General features: G+C 40.9%; 1 long non-coding RNA gene across 1 annotated transcript; it reads right to left on the minus strand.

Moving 5' to 3' along the window:
- Positions 1 to 4,178: 4,178 nt before the first annotated feature.
- On the minus strand, positions 4,179 to 5,873 carry LOC102711854. The gene is made up of 2 exons (XR_001550327.2): positions 5,494 to 5,873; positions 4,179 to 4,514 (listed from the first exon to the last, which is right to left on the minus strand). It is a non-coding gene; the product is annotated as an uncharacterized LOC102711854 (long non-coding RNA).
- Between the last annotated feature and the right edge of the window lie 7,650 nt (positions 5,874 to 13,523).

Here is a 13,523-nt window from a genome sequence, read left to right on the forward strand (position 1 = left end):
AAAGTGTGTGCTACAACTTACTATAGGTCTATAGCGTGTTACTTTTCTTTCTCAACTTATATTTTTAAAATATGTTTATAGTTGGTTTATGTTACGGCGTACCTACTCTACTACTAGCAGCAGCAGTGGTATTACATGTCACTGCCCATTGGACGAGGAGTCCGAGAGAGGCAGAGAGCCAGTTTTCTTTCGGTGATGTTTTCTGTTCTGTTTTTTCCTTTTCTGATGTTTAGAGCAATTATAATAGCAGACTATAAGATAGCTAAATATTTATGTGGAGTAGATAGGTGATGAGAAAGAATGTAAGTGGGTTGTAAGCTTGTACCCAGCTTAGACACAAGAACTAAGAAAATCTGTGAGAGTGACATGTGGATCCTGCATTAATGATGAAGACATGAATTTCCTGTATACCACTGAAATTATATCCAGTTCCTTCTATGCCATGCAAAAAATCGAACTTCCCTCTATACAAACCACTTAATTTTTTCTTTCTTACGTGTCATTACCGTTAACTTTTTCATCCATCTTCGTTAACTTATTTGGCTTACGTTCCTTCCATGCCACTACATGCCAAATGACCCGAAACATAACATTGAAAATTGATATTTTCGAATAAAATTTAAAATTAAGACAGCATAATTGAAAATTGATATTTTCAGATAAATTTGAAATGACTTGTAACATAGAATTGAAAATTTGAAAAATATCAATTTCCCTACTTTGAAGAGTACTAAAGAGCAATATTTGACCTCGGTCTTTGACTATCATAGCCTGAGTATCTTTTTTAAACCTTTTGAAAAATTTTAAAAACTAAAATGGTTTTAAATCTTTGAAAAAATTTAAACGAGTAAACAAAGTGACAGAAAATCTCTGAAAAATTCTAAGTAGGGAAATTGATATTTTTAAATTTTCAATTCTATGTTGCGGGTCATTTCAAATTTATCCAAAAATATCAATTTTCAAATTTCATTCGAAAGTATCAATTTTCAATTCTGCTGTCTTAATTTCAAATTTTATTCGAAAATACCAATTTTCAATTCTATGTTTCGGGTCATTTGGCATGTAGTGGCACAGAAGGAATGTAAGCAAAATAAGTTAACAGAGTTGGATGGAAAACTTAACCGCAGTGGCACGTAAGGAAGAAAAAATTAAGTGAATGACACAGAAGAAAATTCGATTTTTTGCATAGCGTAGAAGGAACGGGGTATAATTTTAGTGGCATACAGGAAATTCTCTCCTATATTATTAGCCTTGCTCTTATTCCTTAGAGCCATGTTGAGTTCCCTAATTTTTTTCTTGAAAACATCACATCAAATCTTTGGGAGTATTAGCCATAGATAAAAAACTAATTGCATAGTTAAGAGAAAAACCGTGAGACGAATTTATTCAGACTAATTAGTCCATGATCAGTCATAAGTGCTACAATAACCCATATGTCCTAATGGTGGATTAATTAGGCTAAAAATATTTGTCTCGCCATTTCCATATGAGCTATAAAATTCTTTTTCTTATTCATATCTTAAAAATTTTTCCGATATCCGATCAGACGTTCGATGTAATACTATTTTTTTTTCCAAAAAAACACTCCATGTAATCCTGCATCAATGCCCCCACCTCAATTCTGAGCCCACCCGTCCCTCCCCGTGGGTGACCTGCCGGCGTCGACTGTCGACATTGACCGGCCGCCGACGTCCTCGGCTCTCCCGCGGAGCGCGTGCTTTACATCGCGCTTGCGACGAGCAGCCGCCACAAAAGCTATGAGTGTGCGAATTTTTTGAATTTTATTTATTAAATAATTTACAAATTTAATTTTGTATTTCAAAAATCATAAAACTAACCTCCTATCGCTCTCTAGGAGGGCGGAAAGGTGACGTGACAAACGGCCGCTCGGCCGCGAGGGACGACCGACAACGGCGGCACGGCGAACTTTTCATTTAGGTCCTTTCCACCCTTACAGAGGGTGGCAAGCGGCAAACTGCAAAAGTGTCGCACATATTCAGAAATTTTTCAAATGAATCGGGAATTTTTTTGATTGAACCACGGTTTGATGCATATATGTATAACATATGTAATTGATTAATCATAGATGCTTCCGTGGCTTAGTGGTTGTTATCCTCCTCTTCTATTTAGGAGACTAGAGGTCGAATTTCTGTTGAATATGCTCCTATAGAATTCGACCTCTGGTCCCCTAGAAGGAAGAGGGGGACAATGACCACTGAGCTAAGATAGTAGTTGTGATTAAATAAGTACATACATTATGCATATATTATCAAACTGCGGTTCAATCGAAAAAAAAATTATCGGGCGCACACAACATTTTTGTACTTTGCCCCTTGTTGCCCCCTGTACGGCGGAAAGAACCAAAATGAAAGTTCGATGTGCTGTCATTGGCAGCCGTCCCTCATGGCTGAGTGTTCGTTTGCCACGTCACCTTTCCGCGCTTCTAGAGGGCGGAAGGAGGTTAGTTTTGTGATTTTTTAAAATACAAAATTAAATCTGTAAATTATTTAATAAATAAAATTAAAATTCAAAAAATTCATGTGTGCCCCCATGCAATTGCAAAGTCGCGGACGCCACGCTGTTTCAACGGGCCTTAGCTATGGAGAAAATCAGCTGGGCCTCGATGCGCAAAAGGCCGTTCGTAGAAGAGGCCCATTTGGTTGGGCCTTTCGGCTCATAATCGCTCGCGTTTCCGCACGACGGCACGAGCAGGGAGGAGCCCACCGAAAGGGGCGCACCGTCACCGCCACCGCCACCGCCGGTCGCCCGCGTCCCGCGACCTCGTCGTTCCCGAGTGAGGGAGCCTGGGCGCGCGGGGGGAGGTGATGCCTGATGGCGAGTAACGGCGCCGCGCGAGCTGTGGGCGGAGGTGGCGAGTGGGCAAGCGCCGGGCCGCCCCATGGAGAGGCGATCGGAGGGCAACGCCGCGAACCGGCCGGCAAAACTAGGTCAGTCCTAAGCTCGCATTATGTTTCGCACTTATGATATATGTTGTTATAATTCGAGTCGCTGCGCGTAGAGAGACGAGGGTGCGGTAAATAAATTGGTGATTGCTACATGCTAGCTTGTGTTCATTCTTCCACATATGAAGCTGAAATTCGTAATTAGGGCAAGATGTAGCGCAATTTTGATCCTACATATTACGATCAGACTACTCTCATGAAATGATTCGTAGTTTCGCACATGAGTTGCTTCTTATTGTGTGTTGCTGGGTCTCAAATCACAAGGATGAAGAGCCGCAGAGGTATCAGTAGTACTAGCCTACTAGAATAGCTGGGATATTTGCTTGATAGAAAAAATCCCCCTTAGAATCAGCTATGCATGCGAGTGTATTCTGTTCCTAGGTGTTGTTCCTGGTTACCGTCTCTACAAGGCTCAGAAGGTTTGGTACAGTGGTTAGATGATAGCATCTTTTTGGATGTAGAACTGTTTAAACTGTAGACATACTTCTGGAATTTTAGATTGTTTGCATCTCTTCGTATTCTTGAAAGTACTTACGTACGTATTTCTTCATTCCAACCCGCGTGAAGCTAGCCAGATGCTACTTACATCCTTAACAATAGCTTAAAATGTTTTATACTCCCTTCTTTTTTTTAATTTTACGCTGTTAAATTTTGGATCATCATTTGCCTTATCCAAAATCTGTGTACAAATATGCAAAATAAAGTCATGCTTAAAGTGTCTTTGGCAATACATGGAATTACAACAAAACAATTAATAATTATGTAAATTTTGTGAATAAGACGAATGGTCAAATACAACCAAGAGTCAAAGACGTCAAATAAAAAAAAGGTTGGAGTGAGTATTATTTAGCACAGGAACACATAGTGTTTCATTATACTCTAATTGATAATTATTTCCTCCATCCCAAAATATAAAGAGTTCTGAAGTTTTGCATATATGTACTAAGGTGGTAGGTGGAGTTAAATGGTGGATGACTGTGAATGGTTGAGATGAGAAAGTGGAGGGGAGTATATTTTGGTACAAATTTTGAATGCTAGTAGTTTTATTTTGGAATGGAGGGAGCAGCTAGTTCAAGATTTGAGAACTCAGCAAGCACTGAGCACATGCCATATCTAACTTGCATTTACATCTTGGTTGGAAGGGACATTTAAGCATTCATAGCAAAGAGACATCCCAAATTCAAAATTCAGAAACCAGTTAGTCGACTGAGGAAGTGAGATTCTGCCAAGCACACCTTTATAATTACCAGCACACGAGTACAGAAGTCTTACATTATTATTTGCCACATAGTTCAGCTCGAATATTTAACAGCTACACACAATAACAAATGCAGGCTAGTTTCTGCAAGATCGACACTTGATTTGCTTTACAACCTAGAAGTATATACAGACACGTACTTTCTTCTTTTATTTCTAACCAAGCAACCACAATCTTCTTAACAGAATAACAATATATCAATATGTAGTTTCCTTCAGTAACGTAGCCACTTCAAGGAATCTAGTTTATACTGGCGTTGTTTCGTGTCGTCAGGAACCTCAGATGCTTCATCCCTTGTAAAACAAATTGGAAAGATGTGCAATGAGTTTATCTTAGCAGTGATCAAATTTGAAAGATCTAATTCAGGGTAACGTGGAATTGCATTTGAATAAGAGAAACTCAGGCGCTGTTTATCTTAATTTGCGAGGCATGCTGTGTGTGTGGTATACCGTATATTGGGTCGCAGAGGTTACTACCCAAAATATTTTTTAAAAGAATGTCGTATGCACAGTTTCCTTTTGAAGGGCTTCACTGGCTAAGCTCCCTTACAAGAGAAAACAACATAACTTCGAATAAATTGCATCTTCCTATAGACACATCACTCTTGTGCCTCCTAAAAAGACAGCAACCACCTTTTAATTTTGGCAGAAAAACTGACATGAAAAGGAGATGTTTAAAGCACCTGTCGGTTGCTACTCTGGAACTGAATTAAGCACAACTGCTCAAGGGGTTGGACTGCAAGATTCAAACATTTTTTTGGGTACCAGAGATTATTCTTCTGGTGCTAGATCCCACGTGACTAATTGGCACTAGGGGACAAGTTGGGGCCAGCTCCTTGTGCTTGTGTGCAAACCAACAAATCACAAAATAGCATGCAGATTATGTGTGAATGATGGCTTGGCACGGACTCAAATTATGAGCTCTTGGTTTGTCCAGATTTCTCTGATAGTACAGACCAGTGCAGATACTCTGATCGAAGTTGCACTGCATCTGGAAAGTAGAGCAGCAAAGGAAACGACAACTGACTACCCCTAGCTTATATAAGTTATAAGTGGTGAACCATGCATCTAGGGCATGACTTTCATGGCTAACATCTAACGATCCCTGCATGTGGGTTCTTGTGAGATGTGGCAGTAGCTATCAGCTTACAAGTTACAACCTGCTAGAGTGGATTGCAGGCAGCTGCTGCTTGTACATGTTGCTAAGCAGCAGAATACCTGCTGCTTGTACATGTTGCTAAGCAGCAGAATACCTGCTTTGTTAGTTGGTTACCTCAGTTCCATGCTCCCTGCGTGTTGTACTTGGGGAACGGGAGCCTGCCGGACTCGATGAGGCCGACGTCGTGTTCGAGGACCTCGTAGTGGCGGCGCACCTCGTCGGCGGTCTTGCTGCCTCCCATGGCACGGGACACCTTGTGCCAGCGGTCGGGCGTGCCCTCGCCGTAGTAGGCAAGGGCCTCCTCGAACAGCTTGTTCTCCCTGGTGCTCCACGTCGACGCCATGTTGGCGCTGCTGCCGTTGCGGGAGGAGCTCCGGGACCCTGAAGACATGCTCGGATTGGACTAGTGTCAAATTTCGTCTTTTCTCTGGAAGTGTTAATTCTTTCTGAATTCCAGAGGAGATCTCTGTTGTTCTGATATGATCTCTGTTCTGCTCGCATGGCTGCTATTTATAGGCCGTCGGGGCGCCGGCGGCCGGCCGTCCTCGTCTTCGCAAGTGTGTGATTGTGTGAGCTGTAGCTCGTATGGGCTAATATAACAGTGTGGCACACTTGTCATTGGCTTGCAGATCGGAGGGTGAGTGAGAATGGGATTCTCCTTCTCTTTAGCAAGGACCCACAAGAAGAGAAGGATATATCGTATCTCTGTCGGTTCCAGTATACAACTGCTTTTTTTCAAATGTAGATTCCGGTGGTGCACAATCTAAAATAGATGCCCAGCGTGGACAAACATATGAAATGTATAATGCTGCATCTACAGGTATATGAAACCGGGACCTTTGGTTTCTTCCGTTGATGAATGATCGCAAGGTCGCAACATCTAAACATTTAGGGAGGGTATAAAACCTAGAATATCCGATAAATACGAGTATAGCAGTGGTGTCGGACAATATAATATTTATTACTTATGTTTCATATTGTAGTATGTTCTGGTTATCACTAGATTTATTTTGGATGCGCGTGTGTATGAGAAGTTTTACGTTCCTTGATAAAATACATTTGAGGTATCAAGGATGGTAAAAAACCTCAAAACATATTCATTGATCCATGTATAAATGTAAATATGGCTAAAATATTTTATAATATGGAATGGATACAGTAGGTACTTGCATATTACATAGTGCATAAGAGTGAAAATTACCTTTTTATAAAATAGGTGCTTGTTCTAATGAGATTTAGTCTTTTAGTTTTATTAACTACATTCCACCCCTTTCATTCAGTTGTATCAACATTTGTCTATGAGGTTATTCCCATTCTTAAGTTTTTTGCATATAGAGAAATTTTATGTCCCTTAAAATACATAGAAGTAAAAAAAAATTAGTTTAAAATTAAGGTACCTCTGGGGAAGGGTATAAGTAGGTCGGCCTGTGAACTGGTTTATTGGTTAATTAAGTGGCCCGGTTACCAACTTAACTGATTTATAAGAATATTCATGGACGTGCCCAGTTACACCTCTACTTCTTACGTATCTAAAGATACCGAAATTTTACACTACACAATATGATACTTTCTGATTTGTTTTTAAGAATGTTAAAAAGACTCTTATGTATAATGTCATTACATCGGAACCGCTCATAGACCACAAAGACTGATAGGATATATCGGGTGTATCATGATATTAAGGTATCAGATCCAACATCACAAATCTCCATCAATCTTTTATCCTCTGAAATCACAAGGTATATATGGTGGTGTCCATTACTTCTACAGGGTTCCCAGCAGTGCGTGATAGCTAGCTGGATGCTTGGATGTATGCTCCAATTTCCATATAGCTAGCTAACTATATTACTGATAGGCATCCATCAAAGTACTGCAGAAGATCTAATCGACAGAATGGTAAAACCAGCTGGCTTTACTCATAGATATATGCAAAGCTATTGGCGGCAATGGGGATGCTGCATGTCTGCGGCTTCTCCCTGCATATGATCAGGGAGACATTTGTTGGACCTGTATGCTTGTGCCCCACTAGGCATCGTGAATTATATTTTGTGTGGTGCTAGAAATGCCATGCGTGCAATTAATTGTCATCTGGGCTCAGCATGATGTTCCTCATTGTGTGGTAGTGAGTATATGCTTCCGGCTTCCCATCCCCAAGGATAGAGCTAGGTTCATGCATCTCTTGTCAACATAGTGTGTTAGGGTTCCAAAAAAAAACACACAGTGTTGTCAACATAGTGTGTTAGGGTTCCAAAAAAAAAAACACACAAACACACAGTGTGTTAGTACTGGTGGAGATAGAGTTGCAAAAATACTTCTCTTTGTTACTAACTCTAGTTTTTTTTTGCGGTCGCTAGCTGCATGCACTGCTAAGTTACTCAATCTAGATTTCTAGTTACTTATACATCTTAAAAGACTAATTAAACAAGCAGCCTTCTTACTTAATGAGTAGTTAAATATGTACAAATTATTATTATTATTATTATTATTATATGATTTCTGGTATTTAATTACTATTATATAATTTCTGTTCTAACATATAAACAATTTTATGTTGTTTAGCATAGATTAATATATGTTGAGCAGAAAGGACTTTGGTGCCGGGGAGTGATTGGAGTGGAATTAATGTTAGTTGGGGGTAACATTTGAAGAAAATTGAATAGAAGGTGGTTGATATAAATGCTCAGAGCAGGTACAATAGCAGGCCATAAGCCAGGCTTAAACATATTTTAAGGAGATAAGAGAGGAGAGAGAAGAGGAGTGAGCTACTAATTTGTAGCCAGCTGCAGCACGGACTCCAATACATAATGTGTTATGACATGTGGGGCATGGTGATATATGTTTTATAGGTAACTATTGTATGAGTTGGCTATTAGATTGGTTATAAATGAATTAGAGTTAGTAGTTGGCTATACTATTGAACTTGCTCTATGATGAAACAAAATTTCAATTTTTGAAACTCTTATATTTTGAAATAATGGAGTAATAAATATCCATTTGCTGTAAACCCGGTATATTTGTGTGTGCATTTAATTTGTTCTAGGCATTTGTAAGCCTTTCACCTGCTTCCAACTCCATATGACGTATATTGCCAATATTTAGAGCTCATTATGCACATAAACAGCTGTGATTGCCGGCTCTCTGAGAAAATGCAGCTTGCAACTGTTGATCTACGGTGAGATTACTTTAGCATTGGTAACTTTCGTCACAGATGCAGGTGGATAGCAACTAACTATGGTTGGAGGAGATGATTTTTTTTAAAAAAAGAAGAATAAGCAGATAACATAAACTGAGCACTGGTATAAATACAGGCTTTAGAGCATCCTCAATAGCTCATCTAAATTTGGTCATCCATATCTTCATTTAGATGATCATCTAAAACACTTTCATCCTTCATATCCCATTGTACTCTAGCAGATCATCTATATATGACATCCTCTATATCTATTTGAAGGATTATAGAGAGAACATGGATGACATCCAAAAATAGATAATGAGATAGATGTTCTGCTGAAGCTCAACTTTTACTCTTCATCCTCTATTTCTAGGATGGGATGGATGAGCTGTTGGGGATGCTCTTAAGGAACTTAGGCCCCGTTTGGCATTCGGCGCCCCAGGTAAGTTATCCAAATTTTCTCGTTTTTCACACGCACACTTCTTAAACTGTTAGAGGTATAGTTTTCGCAAAAAAATTCTATAGAAAATTTGCTTTAAAATATCATATTAATCTATTTTTTATTTTTTTCATAACTAATAATTAATTAAACATGTACTAATCTATTACTCGCTCCTAACTTTTTTGTTTGACATTTGGCTAGTTTAAAATAAATTAGCCAAGTCAAACATTTACGCATGGAGAGAGTACTGTGTTTTTTCACGCCGGGTAACATCCTCTCAACCGAATGCGGCCAGTCTTGATGCATGTAGACGCCAACCTATAGGAAATCTTCCGTGCTCTCCTCAAGTTCAATCGATCTGGGCTGCACCACATGAGATTGGTAGATCGAATATGTGCCAAAGCATGGGTTGAACAAGGTTTGGAGCCCTTTCTGGACCAAAGAATAAGTATCTCCGGTTGGCCGCCCGCCAGGACCTCGCAAGGAATTGGATTTTGTTCTTTGGTCCTTACCTCACTGTACGTTTGGGCCTTTGAATCTCAGGATTAAAAACTACATACCACTTAATGCTTGTTCTACAAGGCTGTGCAGTGTGTAACCCTTGTTAGTTAAGTTACTCAATTACTCTGCATTAGTGCATTTGTAGGCTGCTCAAGCTCAATGCTTGCCGTGCATGCAGTGAGAGGTTATGTATGTGTGTATTGGTCCTGCACTTCTGCCCTTTGAAAGACTGAAAGCTAGAAAATGCGTTTTGCTCCCTCAGTGCTGCCTTATCATAATAAGTATTTTTTCCATCCTTAAAGAGGTACAATGAGGTACCATTATGATTTATGTAAAATGTAGTACCTTCTAGTATTTTAAAATATCAAAAGGTATCAAATTTTATATAAAAAACATAGCACCTCCTCAAGGATGATAATATTGCTCTATCACAATAGGATCAACCCTCTCAGGGACACACTTTGTTCAAGGTATAGTAGGCATAACTTAAAGTGATTACTGTACTTAGCAACATGTGCAATTTCATGCAAAGTTACACCGAAGAAGTTGATGCAAACATTGGGCTGGCACCCTGTGCATTATTATCGTCCAGCAATGAACTCTCAAGGAAACCTTGCTCACTCACGCAAGAAAGAGAACCCACGTTGTGGGGACAACAGATAGATCCTCTGTAGAAGCGAGTGCAAACGAGAGTAGGATGTACTCTTGCAAAGGGTATAATGCAAGTGTCTACCTCAAATTCGACATAAGCATGCGGGGCATAATTGCCATGTAGCCGCACAATTCGGTTCTTAATTTGTGGAAGCTAGGCCGGGTTCTGACGAACTGAGCAGTGCCTAAACCGCTACATGATCTCATAGAATTATTTATCCCAGAGGATTAAGGCTGCGTTCGGTCATGAGATAAGAGCAAGGTCAATAGGATGCATGCTGCTTACTCCAATTTACTGTCCAACTCATCAAGAGCTAACTTATAGCTAACAAATACAACAAGTTGGCTATATGATGTCAGAGATTAAAACAGTGAACTATTTAATGTACGCATGCTAATAGCAGTTGTTGTGATCAACACTAACATGTCTATCCGTGGCGAACGCGGGGATGCGATCTGCCCGGGGGACGACAGGCTTTGGGGGCGCACGGGATCGATCTAATTTCTAGTGGGACCCATAAACCACGTTTTTTTATCATCCACCTTGATTGCAAGCGAAAGTGCGTTATAGCCCAACGATAAATTTGTCGCTTGTTCTCCTCTCTTTCCTTAATCATTGCTCCTCCATCTAGAAAAAAAAGGTGAGTTGGCAATTTTTGGAACTAGTGAGTCAGTCTTATTGTACCTACTCTAAGTAATCGATACGGAAAACGTAGTAATAGATTAATATATAATTTATTAATTATTAATTATAAAAAAATAGATTAATAGTATTTTTAAAACAATTCTATAGAAAATTTTCGCAAAAACACACCCTTTAGTAGTTTAGAAAGCGTGCACATGAAAAACAAAAGAATCTGGGTTACTTACCCAGCCAAACGAACACGGCCTAAGACCATGAGTGTAAATGTGCAATCTGCCCACTAGGTTTCAAGCCAAAAATTTTGCTCTAAGCGTAGGCGTGTATCTAGTGAATGTTAGTAGCACTCGAACCTCATTCTATCACCCTAGTTCATTTCGAAGATCGTTGTAGCCGACTAGAGGTGGAGCTAAAACGAAATAGAGAAGACGCTTCTTACTCATTTTACTCCGCATTGAACCAATCTTAAGCTAATACATATGTCTCAGTTGGTATTGAGAAGTACATATCTGGTGAAAATAAACAAACTGTAACTTAAAAATTTGCTAGACTGGATTCCTAGGCACCCGTAGCTTACGCAGTTTGTTTAGGCTCCAACTATAAGAGAGCCAGAACTGAAGTTGAGGTCATACGTAACAGGACTTTGTGTTAGCATAAGAGTAGTATGTACTTAAATGGAAGTTGCTGCCTCGCCCGATCCAACACCAATTGTAATCTACACCTTGACAACGATATTTCAATTAAGAAAGAACATTTTTGCGTGGTATACTGGTGTGTGCGTGCGCAATACTGTGTGCGCTTGTGCATCTTTTGTGTGATCGGGAGAAAAAGAGAAAAGGAATAGATTTCTCCATCTCCAACTCCCAAGTCCTTGGAGAGAGAATTTTTGGCTTTTGCGATGAAGTGATGCTGCTTTCCTTTATCCATGGTCCTGTCAACTTGTGTGTGATTTGTTCACGAAGGCCATGCTCCTAGGTTAGCATGCGAGCCGGGGGCCATGGTATTAGAGCAAGGCTAATAATATAGCTAGCAAGTTGGCTATAAGATTTTTTATAGTCTTGTCTTAGCCCGCCCATATAGTAGTTAGCGATTCATCATTAATGCATGACCCGCTTGATAGAATTTTTTAATCTTTATGTCCGAGCTGACTATAAGTTTACAGCTTCTTCTCTTTCCTCTCCTCTTTTCTCCACCTTAGCGTTTAGCTGGCTTACGAGAGATTTTCCAGCGCCATGGAAGATTTGCTCCATCGTCGAGGCTCCAAAGCAGCAGCATGGTCGATCTCTACAGGGAGACGACGACGTGGAGGCCTTGGTGTCCAGCTGATTGTCTTGTGTTGGCGTGGCGCAGCGCTTCGGTTGCTTGCACATACGGGGGGCCGGCCGGGGACCTCGAGCCTCCCGGGAGATCTCCCGTGGAATATAATCTGCATAAAGTGCCTCGCCTTCTCACAAAGATACCTGATTCCCTGCGATATTTCCAACAAGTTTTCCTGGTAGCTAGAATCCATGCTGTTGAAATTCATTTTTGCCAACATTTTTCTTTCTGCAAACAGAAGGTTTTTTTGCAGACCGACGGTGACAGGGTTTCAGTTCATGTTGTCTGAACTTCTTGCTAGCAATTAAAACATATATAGAAGTTGCAATTCGCTAAGTGGTTTCTTGTCGTGCTTCAAATATTGCCGAATCATGATCGTCCAGCGTTAGTGAATCATTCGTTAGCTGTGCCGCGATTTTTTCCGAGTTAACTCTGAAATCGTGAAACCTGAATCGTCGCTGGAGGTCGGTGTCTTGACTACACATTCAGTCTACGTCCACCGGATCCCAAATCTGCAAAAGGAGCAGCTCAGATTCCAGGCACCAACTTGCATCACAGGGATTGGAATCAAGGTGGTCTCTGCTCTCCACATCAACTCAGCCCGGGATTCAGAATATTTACCTCTAACCCTCGCCGAAAAGGCGCCCCCATCTTAATGTTCAGATTCGCTTCGGATCATATATACCCACCCTACGCTATATGTATCTTGCCATCGATGTATCTATCTATCTATCTATCTATCTATCTATCTATCTATCTATCTATCTATCTATCTCGACATAGAGCTAAACCATCTTATCTCTGATGACTGATGGATCATGGATCGACGCAGCCATCCAGCCCAGCCATTATCCTACACTACACGATCGATCGACTGGTAGTAGAGGGCTAGAGCACCACCGTGCATGTCGTTTGATCGCCTGGGCAAGCAAGCGGCAGCGTGGACTGGACCGGGGAACATTGTTCCTAGGCCAGAGGCAGTCAGGCACCAGATTCCAGCCTCTTTTTTCTCTCTCGCGGATGTACCTGTCGACCGTTAATCGCACCGAGCTTGGCGATGGGTGGTGCCGTCGTGGTGGTGACCGGTGAGGACGTCGCGCGGCGAGGATATCCTGTTGCCTGCTGATCGTCATCTCGATGCAGAAACCAAGGGATACTAATTCGATCGCTTTGTTACTGGCATAAAAAAAAACAAGAAGCTAGCTAACTGCATCTCCAAGAGGCAGCAAGGGAGTATCGATCTGAGAGTTGGTGTGGGCTGCCGTGGTCACCAGCTCAGCGACACATTTGCTGAGAGACCTGGAAGGCGCCACGTCGGTGGGTGATGAGGAGCTTGCCGACTGGTGTAGTGGGGCAGATCGAATGAGGCTAGCTACTGGTTCTTTTGAAGCTGGACCCCCAGCTAGCTAGTTGATGCCTGC

Source organism: Oryza brachyantha, chromosome 1, assembly GCF_000231095.2.
Source record: "Oryza brachyantha chromosome 1, ObraRS2, whole genome shotgun sequence".
Taxonomy (NCBI): Eukaryota; Viridiplantae; Streptophyta; class Magnoliopsida; order Poales; family Poaceae; genus Oryza; species Oryza brachyantha.